Below are 12,498 nucleotides of genomic sequence, written 5' to 3'. Positions count from 1 at the left end.
GAATTTCATTGATGAAATATTTGTTTTCGCAATGCATTAATACTTTAAACGTGCCGATTATTTTTATAAATAGCCGTCGCCATTTTTTCGAAGTTCTTGTTGACAACCAAGTTTCAGAACACTGACATTGTCACGTTAACTACATTTATTGTTGGTTATTAATACCAACTGGTTATAAAATACCTAATAATCAATGTTTACGATACAGTTTGCGTAAAAAAAACTTTATTTTGAAACTCCGAGTGTTCACTGCCGCTTTTCTCGCTTTGGAGTCGTACATTATTGCAACAAAAGCATTTTTTTTGAAACTTACGTTGAAATATCAGAAATTTAATGAACAACGCAGAGATATGCAGTTGAGTCCATACAATTCTTTTCTGACCCATTGAGTGAACAAATATAGCAACTTGTAAAATGTAAACATGTGTTTGGGGAATCCCATTATACGACTTCCGGCGAGTCATTAAGTGGGCGGGAACATACAAATTTTAATGACCACAAAAAAATCTTTCAACGTACAATCTTTCAATGTTTTTGCTTATAGAAAGTGACATTTAAGTTTCAATCATAATTATTTTAAGTTCTTCAATTAAATTAACGAGAATAGCGAATTATGCAACAATATTCAGCATCCGTAAGTTGTGATTCTAAGCCCCGCCCACCAATAGAATTTACCGTTTTTACAGTGATGTTTACACAAACAAAAGATGATGAATATTTTTTCCGCGATGTTTATTTCAACAATTATGAAGGCATATGGTTCCGTGAACCACTTTGTTTTAGTAGTAACAATTTGACTAACAAATTACAGAGCCTTAACTTTGCAGTTCACTTCCCATTTATAAAATATGTCAGACTAAAAGAACAGACATACGTGCATTTTTCTCTTCACGATTTTCGCCGTATTTCGGGTTTCAGAGAATCAAAATTCGAGATAGAAGTAAAAATGTAGTTAATCATTTGATTAAAAGCTACCTTAAATTTAAGCAACCAACTGATCAGCACATCATATTATTAATGTTTAGTAGAGGAACAACAGGGATATCAAATAATATTAGTATCCTAAACTTTGATGAAAGAACATGTCATGTTCATACATTGTATGTTGCAAATTTTTTTCAAGTTGTACATCCCAAAATTGGTTTCCGTTCTCTAACTTGAGTTTGCCTCAACCAAAAGTTATGAAACTTATGCACAATGCTTATTACCACAAAACACAGATCAAGTTTGAATTTGGGTAGTGTCACTTTAACCATTATTGAGTTATGCTATACACAATATTCATTACCACAAAACTAAGATCAAGTACAAATTTTTTGTTTCCGTTTTCTAACTTTATGTTGCCTCAACCAAATGTTATGAAACTGATACACAATGCTTATTACTACATGATACAGATTAAGTACGAAATTTGGTGGCGACACTTTTACCATTCTAGTGTTGTGTCCCTTTATTATCATAAAAATTGCTGAATTTTTTAGTTTGTCTCAACTAAATGTTATAAAACTTATACACAACCGTTCTAGAGTTATGCGTGTTTACAAATAGAAAAATTGCTGAATTTTAGTTTCTGCTCTCCACTTTAGTTAGCCTCAACCAAATTTTATGAGACTTACACACAATGCTTATTACCACAAAACTCAGATCAAGTTCAAATTTGGGTAGCGTCACTTTTACCGTTCTTCAGTTATGTCCCTTTATAACTATATGATATGCAAGCGGGGGCATCATCTGTGTCCACATGTGGACACTATCCACATTTATTGTCTATTTGAATCACTGCCCAAGTTTGTGTTGCACAGTCTTAAGTTTTCTATGTAGTGTTTTGTAAACTGTTGTTTGTCTTTTTTCTTTTTCGTTGTTTACCATTGTGTTGTCAGTTTATTTCAACTTATGCGTTTGAATGTCCCTTTTGCCTCTCTTTGGGGAGTAATGTGCGCTCATAATCATAATTAACACAACCACATTATGTATGTTTCTGTCCAAAGTCAGAAGCCTATTATTCCGTGGTTGTTGTTGGTTGCTGTCTATCATCTTTTTGTTTACCCTTTTAGCATAAATCAGGCCATTGGTTTTCTAGTGTGGATTGCTTCACATTTTGTCATAACATGCATAACACATAAACTATGAATGGTCATTGTCTTACATCCACATTATTTGGACTGTTGAAAAGTCACATTGGCAATCTTACCACATTTCCTTATTTCATTATTGTATGCAAAACAGTCTACAGAAAGATCTTTAGAAGACTAGCATTGAGAAGAGGTAAACAAATAAGGATTTATAAGGACCTCCTTCTGAATATGCATGAAATATTTGCCACTGCACGTGAAACAAACAACCAATCAATGTAATGGCTATCTATTGTAGATTTTGAAAGATATGCATATATGTATGATTCGTGTTTTACAAATGAATGGAACCTTTCCTTCATCTTTTTTCTTTCAAATCTTCTGTGTATCTAGAAGAAGGAATGATGAAAAGAAAATACCTAACCCTGGGGAAGAGGTTAGCTGAATTCTTTCAAGTTAATGTATTGTTATTTCTGGAGGGGAAGGGGTTTGCCTTTATAGGAAAAAACCTAAATTGAAATAATGTTTTTATTTTTTATAAATTCAAATTGTGATGAAACGCACAGCAGGATATCAACATAGGAAAAAGTTTAATACCCTTCTAGATTTCAGGATTGATGTTACATTTTCAAGGGGACTTTACAAAGAGAAACAGGCATATGCATAATCAGCATGTTGTTAACAATGACAGTGTCAGTGTTCCATTGAACACAACTAAAACCAGATGCAAAATGGTGTACAAAAATGTAATAAAAAGAAACTATACCACATGCTATTATTTTCATATTGCCTTTTCAAACTGTGATATTTATCACTACTAGTATACAAAAAGGTCTTTGTTAAACAACTTCGCAAACATCATAGATATCTGATAACTAATAATGCATTTTCTAATTTGTTGGCCTAAGCACCTACTTTTTAGTCTGATTCTTGGGCCTTATTTGGATGCTAGGAGCACACATATGTTAAATCTTTTTCAAGAGCAATGTTGTGATAAAAAGTTTCCATTTGTTATCATCCAAAATATCTAACTGTCAACTGATCATTTTTTACTTATTATACAGGATTTCAGTTGGTTGCTATGAACAGAAACTGTTGCTAGGGAAAAATAATGTACAATATTATTTTCCATAATATATTCCAATATATGAGTCATCTTGATTAACCTGTAAAAACCTTATTTTGAAATATTTGCACCAATTTTTTTTTAAATTCAATTTTAATCACAATTTTCTTTGGTTGCTACGGAAATACTTCTGTTGCTATGAAGAAAAAAATAGACAAATTTTAAAGAAAATAAAGTTTCCATTCTGATTATTTATGTACATTCAATTCTCTCATTGTTTTCTTAGAAACAAATTGATATTACAAAATTTAACCCAAAATTTAATCATTTTAATTTTATATTTGGATAAATCTGTTACCATGGCAACAATATTAAAAATTTTTTTTTAGTAAATTTTGAAGATCTGACTTAAATGTATAACTGACAAAAAATTTCAAATGTCTAACTGGTCTATTAGAGGTACAGTCAATATTTCATTAAAGTAAGCATATTTTCAGCATTTTAATGAAAAATCCTATGCAAATCAAGTATGTAAAAAAAAAATTTCCATGGAGGAAAGGGTTAATAAAATGAATTATAACGATAAATTTGTAGAAGAGCCAATGGTTGCCACTTAGTTTACTTTGATAGAATGACCTCTTAACAAAACTCTAACCAAGATTGATTGTTTGCAGTTTTATTAATAAAAGAAGGAGTAAACTAACAACCATTTTACTTTTTAAATTCATAGACATTTCACGGTATCATATCTAATCTTAACAAAAACTGCTGTTCTCCTAAAGTCTTGAAAGTGTTGCTTTTTTGGGGTTTTTTGTTTGCCAATTGTTAAGTTTATGCATTATTATTTAGTGTTTACATTTTTGGAAATTGCAATGATACTATTGAATTTTAGTCATTTCAAGGTACTGTTTCTCAAAAAGACTGTATGGAGGAGCTGTAACCAATCGTTTTGTTAGTTGTAAACTTAAAACATCGTAAAACTGTTAAATTTAAACATACATGGTACACAGGGAAGGCCCTATTTAAAATTGGGTAGGGTAACCACCTATAGAGGCAAAGTTAGAATTTAACCTACATTTTCACTGTACTTGACACTCACTCACAGTTTGAGAAGTGCCTTCCATTGTTTACATGTATGATTTAATAAAACAGCTCAAACATTCTTAGATGGAATTATATCTTGATGTTTCTGCAAAGTAAAAATGTATTGATTTTTTTTTTTTTGTATTTAAGATGTAAGAGGTGAATATGTTGCTAGAGTGTTTTGCACAAAAATGTTTTATCTGGCCATCAACTATTATACTGCACAAATGATGGTGTGCAAATGAACTTGCAATATTTGTTAAGTATATTGTTCAACTTGTTCCCTGGTATCTGGCCTTTCACAAAAAAAATCACAAGAAATATTACAACTAAAATTGATGACTTGTAATATTTTTGGGTGAAAGGCCTGGTTCTCTTTATGTCATATTCTATTTATGTGGTAATAGCTTGCATACAAGCAATATATACTTCTTTGGTAAACAAGGACAGAGTCTTGTATTGTTAAAATCTTTAGCATCTTTTATAAGTGATAAATATTAAATCTTTCTGGAAGAACAGGTTTGTACTAAAATTCACAACTTATATTAAATAAGTAGACATGATAGAAAGAAACCAATTTGTTTTTAGATATGCAAATTTATACATGATGTTGTTGTGGAATATGTGTGTACATACATGATTATTTATTATTGTTTATTTAAAGGTTGAATGAAATAAATTTGTTAATTGCTTTTCTTCCATTGTCTCTTCTTCATCAGCACAGAGTTAATATTTGAAACAGTAATTCTTCAAAATAATTAGAACACACCCACATTGCAGGTCCGTGACCGAACTAAAGTACCTAGGCCTTATTTTTTAGCCTGGATTTTTAGTATTCGTATTGTCTTCTGATAAATTCATGCTGATTGTAAGGTGCACAGTTTTCTCTGCTTTCAAAATCTTTCTGTTTGAACCCATCCTGTTTTTCTTACTACAATAAACTTACTATAAACTAAATTTGATTTTTGTCGAGCCTGCGACTTTTATTGCAGAAAACTCGACATTAGGGATAGTGATCCGGCGGCAGCTTTAACTAACTTCTTAAAAGCTTAATATTTCAGAAGGTAGAAGACCTGGATGATTCATACTTTGTATATAGATGCCTTATGATATGAAGTTTCCGTCTGTCATATGTCCATTGTCCTTGACTTCATTTTCCTTGTTCACTGACTATTTGAAAAAAAAATTAAGATTTTTTGTAATGTTTATTTCTCTCTTATTATGAGTAATAGGATAACTATATTTGTTATGTGCATACCTTGCGAGGTCCTCATGCCTGTCAGACAGTTTCCACTTGACCTCGACCTCATTTCATGGATCAGTGAACAAGGTAAAGTTTTCGTGGTCAAGTCCATATCTCGGATACTATAAGCAATAGGTCTACTATATTTGGTGTATGTAATGACTGTAAGGTGTACATGTCCAACTGTCTGGTGTCATCTGACCTTGACCTCATTTTCATGGTCCAGTGGTTAATATTAAGTTTTTTGAGTTTTGGTCTGTTTTTCTAATACTGTATGCAATAGGTCAACTATATTTGGTGTATGGAAATATTTTACGATGTACATGTCAGTCTGGCAGGTTTTAATTGACCTTTACCTCATTTTGATGGTTCATTGCTCAATGTTTAGTTTTTGTCGAGCCTGCGACTTTAGTCGCAGAAAGCTTGACATAGGGATAGTGATCCGGTGGCGGCATTAGCTAACTTCTTAAAAGCTTTATATTTTAGAAGGTGGAAGGTCTGGATGCTTCATACTTTGTATATGGATGCCTCATGTTACGAAGTTTCCGTCAGTCACATGTCCAATGTCCTTGACCTCATTTTCATGGTTGAGTGACTACTTGAAAAAAAAGTTAAGATTTTTTGTAATGTTAAATTCTCTCTTATTATAAGTAATAGGATAACTATATTTGGTATGTGCATACTTTGCAAGGTCCTCATGCCTGTCAGACAGTTTTCACTTGACCTCGACTTCATTTCATGGATCAGTGAACAAGGTTAAGTTTTGGTGGTCAAGTCCATATCTCAGATACTACAAGCAATAGGTCTAGTATATTTGGTGTATGGAAGGACTGTAAGGTGTACATGTCCAACTGGCAGGTGTCATCTGACCTTGACCTCATTTTCATGGTTCAGTGGTTATAGTTAAGTTTTTGTGTTTTGGTCTGTTTTTCTTATACTATATGCAATAGGTCTACTATATTTGGTGTATGAAATGATTGTAAGGTGTACATGTCTAGCTGGCAGGTGTCATCTGACCTTGACCTCATTTTCATGGTTCAGTGGTCAAAGTTAAGTTTTTGAGTTTTGGTCTTATTTTCTAATACTATATTCAATAGTTCAACTATATTTGGTGTATGGAAATATTTTATGATTTATGGTCAGTCACGCAGGTTTTTTTTTAACTTGACCTCATTTTCAAGGTTCATTGCTCAGTGTTAAGTTTTTGTGTTTTGGTCTGTTTTTCTTAAACTGACTAAAACTATAAGCAGTAGGTCAACCGTATTTGTTGTATGGAAGAATTGTTAGCTGTACATGCCTGCCTAGCATGGTTCATCTGACCTTGACCTCATTTTCATGGTTCATTGTTCAATGTTTAGTTTACTTGGTTAATGTTAAGTTTATGTGACAGTTGTAATAAAGCTTTATGTTTAGGACTATCAACATAATATCAATGATTAGTAAAGAAGGCGAGACATTTCAGCATGTGCACTCTTGTTTTGTTTTGGTCTGTTTTTCTAATACTGTATGCAATTGGTCAACTGTATTTGGTGTATGGAAATATTTTACGATGTACATGTCAGTCTGGCAGGTTTTATTTGACCTTCACCTCATTTTCATGGTTCATTGGTCAATGTTCAGTTTTCCTGGCTAACTTTGTTTCTTAGATACTATAAGCAATATGTCAACTATATTTGATGCATGGAATGATTTTAAGGTGTACATGTCTGTCATCTGTCTGGCAGGGTTCATCCAACCTTGACCTCATTTTCATGGTTCATTGGTCAATATAAAATTTCCATGGTTTGGTCTGTTTCTTTATACTATAAGCAATAGGTCATCTATATTTGGTGTATGGAATGATTGTATTAAAGGTGTACATGTATTTCCGGCTTGGTTTATCTGACCTTGACCTCATTTTCTTTGATCATAAATGTTAGTGTGACACTTGTGGTAAAACTTTATATTTAGGACTATCAGCATAAAATCAATGGTCAGTATAGTAGGCGAGACATTTCAGCGTGGGCACTCTTGTTAAACTATTTAACCAAAATTAATAGTGGTATTGAGGTGGAAGAAAACTTGTTAAAAAGTGTACTATAGTGTAACATAGATATAAAACAACCACTGGAAGAATTCCAGGTTCTCCTGATAGAGGAGGGATTTACAGAAGGTAACCAGTAATTCGACCCGGAACTTGTTAATTATTGGTACATTGTAATATTAACTATGTGGAAAGCAAAAGGGCGGGAATGGTGTAATTTTTAATCAACACCATTGTCCTGTATTAGTTGTATATAAAGTTGAATTCTTTGATTCGTTGTTTCTAGGTCATGTTGGCTAACAAATTGGACCTCATTATTTTAGTACATTGTACCGGGTAGTATAGATTGTTAGCTTTGGATATATTATGGAGAAAATGCTTTTGCTGATCATTTCTTAATATTTCCCCACCAAATAATGCCTATATATCAAAAGACCATGGCGATATTCCTGATTATAAGTTTATCAAATATCATATAAATTGATTGATTGATTGTTGGTGTTTAACACCACTTTCAGCACTATTGGCTCTATTACGGCAACCTGTTGTTTTGGTGGAGGAAGATGGAGTGCTCTGAGAGAACCACAACCTTTGGAAGGAAAACTGACAATCCTAGTCAATTAAGAAAAATATAAAAAAAATATTTTACAATTCTGGTATGAAAGTTCACAGGTTATTGCTGTCTGGGCCAAACTTTTGAGATCTCAATTCAATCTCAATCAATGGAGTAGATTAACAAAAGGTATTTAAAGAACATACAATAAAAATAAGCACAGGAAAAGCACTAACTTAAATAAATAGTATAACAAAAACTCAAGTACTATCACAGCAATAATAAAAAATACCATATCAAAGAATACTGAGGCTGAAGTTACTGACAGTGCTAAACCTGCTTATATCAAATCATTCTATTCTACACTCTATAATCAGTGGCTGTACTTCAGAGTAGACCTGATCCCAAGGGTTAATTAGGGTATAGAAGTACAGTCATCACTTGGTCTTCTTCCTACCTGCAGTAGAACACTTGCAGAAGTGGGATTTCAGTTTGGCTGTGAATTGATGATTGGTGGGTTGGTATAGTATAGAAACAAGACTCCATTTATGTTTGTTGCCAAGTCTTGTTCCAAACAACTCAGAATTTTCTTAGCAGAACCTTGTTAATGTATTTTTATGCCCCCGCCGTAGCGGTGGGGGCATTAAGTTTTACCCTTGTCCGTCTGTACGTACGTACGTACGTCCCAAAATTGGTTTCCGTTCTCTAACTTGAGTTTGCCTCAACCAAATGTTATGAAACTTATACACAAGGCTTATTTTCACAAAACACAGATCAAGTTTGAATTTTGGTGGTGTCACTTTAACCGTTCTAGAGTTATGCCCCTTTATAAATGGAAAAATTGCAAAATTTTTAGTTTCCGTCCTCTAACTTAAGTTTGCCTCAACCAAATGTTATGAAACTTATACACAAGGCTTATTACCACAAAACACAGATCAGGTATGAATTTTGGTGGCGTCACTTTAACTGTTCTAGAGTTATGCCCCTTTATAAATGGAAAAATTGCAAAATTTTTAGTTTCCGTTCTCTAACTTAAGTTTGCCTCAACCAAATGTTATGAAACTTATACACAATGCTTATTACCACAAAACACAGATCAAGTTTGAATTTTGGTGGCGTCACTATAACCGTTCTAGAGTTATGCCCTTTATAAATGGAAAAAATTGCAAAATTTTTATTTTCTTCTAAATATCAAGTTATTTTTAAAATTGGAGTTATCTTCCTTTGTCCATGATTATAGTTGAATCAACTACAATGAATGCTTTATACAATGCAATGTTTAATTTTGACTTCCACTGATAAAACACAGATCAAGTTGAATTTTGGTAGTGTCACTTTAACCATTATTGAGTTATGCCCCTTTATAAATAGAAAAATTGCTGAATTTTTAGTTTCTGTTCTCTACTTAAGTTAGCCTCAACCAAATGTTATGAGACTTACACACAAAACTCAGATCAAGTTCAAATTTGGGTAGCGTCACTTTTACTGTTTTTCAGTTATGTCCCTTTATAACTATATGATATGCAAGCAGGGGCATCATCTGTGTCCACATGTGGACACTATCCACATTTATTCTGTACTATCACATGTAAATTTATGTTCAGTTCTTCATGATGAAATTTAAATGGGAAAAATCTACACAGCACCAGTTTGAATTTGTCAGCCTTACTACTAGTATTCAGTAATTTTGAAAAAAATTGGATGAGGAATGACCAGATGGACTAAATTTGAAAGTACAACGCTGTAGTATAAACATATAATTCATTTGGTCCCAATACATTGTACTTTAAAATAATATGAAGATTGACAGTTCATATAAAAATGAGATGTGGTATGATTTGCCTATGAGACAATTATCCACCAAATAACATGGATATAGGCAACTGTAGGTTGTTATACAATCTTCAACAATGAGCAAAACCCATACTGGTAGTCAGCTATAAATGACTCTAACACGACAATGTGGAACTATTCAAACAAGAAAACCACATGCTCAGATATGTGGAACTGTACCTTAAACAAATTTGTAAGGGGTTACCCAGAACCCTGTGTCTCACCTACGATTACTGCTGTCAGTGAAAAAGTGTAATGTTGACTTAAAAAGGGAGTCCATTTATCAGTAAAATACAGAATTTAAAAAAAAATTCAAACTTTTTATCTAAATGCTATTTCTTGGTCTTGGAGATTAGCTTCTGTCCAAGTTTCATATCAATTCATGAAGGTTTACAAACTTATCATGTAAACAAAATTTAATCCCAGACTGTCTGTAAATGTTAACTGTAAAAAACTAATTATTCCATCTATCAGAAAAATACTGAAAATGAAAATATATTTTCAAAACTTTGCATCAGACATTATCTCTTTATCATAAAAAAGCTTCTGCTAAAGTTTCATAAAATTCTATGAAGGTTTGACAAAGTATTTGATGTGTAACAAACTTTAACCCCAGACTATATCTACTTGTTAACTTTGAAATAAACTAAGTTCATTTAACATTAAAATATGGAAAAATGAAAATAAATATTTTCAAAGTTTTGCTCTGGATACTGTATTTTGATCATAAACAAACTTTTGTCCAAATTTCATAAAATTCCATGAAGGTTTGACAAAGTTATTGATGACTGAACAACTTTAACCTCAGACTGAATCTGAATGTTAACTGTAAAAAAAAAATTAAGTTCATTTATCAGTAAAATACGGAAAAATGAACATAAATGTTTTCCAAATTTTGCTCTTAATATTGTATTTTGGTCATAAACAAGCTTCTGTCCAAATTTCATAAAATTCCATGAAGGTTTGAAAAAGTTATTGATGTCTAAAAAAACTTTAACCACAGACTGAACCTAAATGTTGACGCTGCATATTCACCAGTTTAATCCCATGTTGTGATTTCCTTCATTATATAAGGTCCCATTTCTGATAATCAAATTTTGATAAGATTGAACTGTAAGTCAGGTTTTTTTTTTTGAAATCAAACAAGACATTTTAAAATGCATTATTTAGGCAGCAGGAATAGTTACAGTATTATTGTCCCCTTCAATCCAAAAAGTTCCCCATTTTTATACTTAGAATGAAATTTTTGAAATTCTTCTAAATGTGAAGGGGATCTTACATAAAACAAAAGATGACATGATTTCCTGTGAGCACAACATGTTTGTGACATAACATTCATTAAGTTTGCTTAAGACCAAAAAAGCAATAATACTCAAAATGCAAACACAGGACAGCCAAATTAATCTAAGATCAACTTTGCTTGAGGGAGTTCCAAGCTTAGCTTAAAGCACAAGTATGTATTCCATTACTATAGTTTCTCTGATAATCATACTCATCTAAAAGTAAAATTGCATTTAAATAAGGAGATCTAATATGAAATAAATTGCTAAACAGGTCCAACCCTGAACAGTTGTGGCAAAAATGGACACAATATTCACGCTCGATACAGGTCTGAATTTGGATTGTAATTGAATATTTGACACATAATAGGTTTCTGACACAGAATAACTGTAGTCAAAGAACTTAGAATTGGTTATATGATTTGAACTTATATTCATTTTTTTGCTTTTGTGCAATACACTGTGCCTGTGCGAATTGACCCCCCTCCTCCCCCCTAAAAAAATAAATAAAAATTAACCCATTTTTTATTGCTTTTGTGCAATACACTATGCTGTTGTGTATTGGAACCCCCCCCCCCCCCCAACCAAAAAAATATGTGAAGAAATTCAAATTTGGTCATAATCTCAATTCAAATTACCAATGGAGTTTGCAACCATAATTACCCATTTAAATACATCATAAAAGTCTTAAATAGATAATTTAAAAGCAGTGTGAGGGAGGTAATCCAACATTGTACAATTTTGTTTTTGAATTACCTCCCTTACACTGCTTTTAAATTGTCCATTAACCAGGAAACCCTTGTTTTTCCACCTTTTTTGCCTCTAATTCCTAAACGGTTTGAGCCATAACCCCCCAAAGCCAATCCTAACCATCCCTTTGTGGTATGGAAACTTGTGGTATAATTTCAGAGAAATCCATACACTTAAACACAAGTTATTGTCTGGAAACTATGTGCTATTTTTAACCATGTCTGCCATGTTGATTACCAGGTGGGGTCATCTGACACATTTTTTTAAACCAGACACCCCAATGATGATTGTGGCCTAGTTTGGTTAAATTTGGCCTAGCAGTTTCCAAGGTGAAGACTTTTGTAAAAGTTAACAGAAGAAGATAATGACAAACGATATGACAGACGCCAAATGATGAGAAAAGCTTTCAAGGACAGTATTGACAATACCAGGTCCCAGATCAGAGTAGACTTTCATTATTTTAATCACACTTTAATTACAAACTGTAAGTTCATAAAACATCTAATAATTTTAAAAGTGAAACTTGTATCCCATCATAAGAATCTTGTTTTGCAGGGCAAAATCATAATAGTGCCAGGGTCTCTCTCAAAATGAT

The 12,498-nt window shown here is 32.5% G+C and overlaps 1 protein-coding gene and 1 long non-coding RNA gene across 3 annotated transcripts in view; both read left to right on the top strand.

Moving 5' to 3' along the window:
- LOC127733290 (OTU domain-containing protein 7B-like) overlaps window positions 1–4,917 on the top strand; it is a 54,804-nt gene extending 49,887 nt beyond the window's left edge. For both annotated transcript variants that reach the window (XM_052242646.1, XM_052242647.1), the window contains one exon: window positions 3,698–4,917. The gene's annotated coding sequence lies outside the window, so the exon portion shown is untranslated. The remainder of the gene's footprint in view (window positions 1–3,697) is intronic.
- Window positions 1–12,498, top strand: part of LOC127733329 (uncharacterized) — a 166,241-nt gene that overhangs the window by 38,249 nt on the left and 115,494 nt on the right. The window lies entirely within an intron of this gene.

Source organism: Mytilus californianus, unplaced genomic scaffold (genome assembly GCF_021869535.1).
Source record: "Mytilus californianus isolate M0D057914Y unplaced genomic scaffold, xbMytCali1.0.p SCAF_3, whole genome shotgun sequence".
In the NCBI taxonomy this organism is placed as follows: Eukaryota; Metazoa; Mollusca; class Bivalvia; order Mytilida; family Mytilidae; genus Mytilus; species Mytilus californianus.
This window is presented reverse-complemented; position numbering and strand designations above follow the sequence as displayed.